General features: G+C 43.3%; 1 protein-coding gene across 7 annotated transcripts in view; it reads left to right on the top strand.

Annotated features, from left to right (window-relative positions):
- Gripap1 (GRIP1 associated protein 1) overlaps positions 1–1,533 on the top strand; it is a 34,426-nt gene that overhangs the window by 16,647 nt on the left and 16,246 nt on the right. The gene's annotated exons all lie outside the window — the stretch shown is intronic.

A 1,533-nucleotide genomic window follows, 5' to 3' on the forward strand; every position in this document is an offset into this window, starting at 1 on the left:
CCAGGACAGGCTCCAAAACCACAGAGAAACCCTGTCTCAAAAAACCAAAAAAAAAAAAAACAAAAAACAAAACAAAACAACAACAACAAAATTCCAGCTAGAGTCTCCATTCTGGTATTATAATATACAGTTTCTCATATGTAATGTTTGTGTTTGCTTCAGATTTTGTCTCATTTGGGAATATTGTATATAATTACTGAGATATTTGGGGGACGAAACCTAAATCTAAACATACCTTATACATATAGCCTGAAGGTAATTTTATAAAATATTTTTAGTGCCCTTGCTTTTTTTGAGATAAAGTAGAGCTCTCTGTGTAACCCTGGTTGTCCTAGTACTTGTTCCATAGACCAGGCTGGCCTTGAATTCACAGAACACCACCTGCCTCTGCCACACAACTGCTGAGATTAAAGGTGTGCACCACCACACCTAGCACTTAGACACTTTGAGAGTGACTCATTGGTGGCCAGGTGTGGAATTCCCATATGTGGCATTGTGTGCATACTCAAAAAATTTTAGATTTTAAGTCAGGTATACTGTCTATTACCTATAATCCTAGCACTCAGGAGGCTGAGGCCGGACGACTGCCATAAGATGTAGGCTAGAATAATACTAGATTAAATAAAGAAATTTGGGGCCTGACATAGTGGCACATGCCTTTAATTCCAGCACTTGGAAGGCAGAGGCAGACCAATCTCAGTGATTTTGAGGCCAACCTGATCTATATAGTGAGTTCCAGGATAGCCAGGGCTACATAGTGAGACCCTGTCTCAAGTAAAAAAAAAAGTGTAGGGGGGCTGGAGAGATAGCTCAGAGGTTAAGAGCACCACACTGGCTGCTTTTTCAGAGGTCCTGAATTCAATTCCCAGCATCCACATGGTGGCTCACAGTCATTGAAAATGAGATCTGGTACTTTCTTCTGGTGTACAAATATACATGCAGACAGACCACTGTATACATAATAAATAAATTTTAAAAAAGTGTAGGGCTGGTGATATAGCTTGTTTAACAAAGCACTTATATTCCTGTGCATGCACAAAGCCCAAGGTTCAATCCACAGCACTGCATAAGCCAGGCTTTATGATACAGACCTGTTATATCAGCACTTAGGGGGTACATACAGGAGGATCTGAAGTTTAAGGTCATCCTAACTACATAGCAGATCAAGTCCAGCCTGGGCCTCATGAGCAGACCTTGTATCAAAGGGGGATGCTAGGGAGGTGGTTCAGTGGGTAAGAGTGCTTGCTTTGTAAGTGTGAGGATCTGAGTTCAGACCCCAGCATCCTGTAAAAAGTGTGCCTGTAACTCCAGTTCTGGGAGGGGGAGGAAGTGATGACAGGATTTCTGGTGCTTGGTGGCTAGCCAGCCTAGCCAAAAGCTATGAGCCACAGATTTAGTGAGAAACACTAGCCCAAAGAAATATGGTCAAAAGTAGCCGGGTGGTGGTGGCGCACGCCTTTAATCCCAGCGCTTGGGAGGCAGAGGCAGGCGGATCTCTGTGAGTTCGAGACCAGCCTGGTCTACAAGAGCTAG

Source organism: Microtus ochrogaster, chromosome 10 (genome assembly GCF_000317375.1).
Source record: "Microtus ochrogaster isolate Prairie Vole_2 chromosome 10, MicOch1.0, whole genome shotgun sequence".
Classification (NCBI taxonomy): domain Eukaryota; kingdom Metazoa; phylum Chordata; class Mammalia; order Rodentia; family Cricetidae; genus Microtus; species Microtus ochrogaster.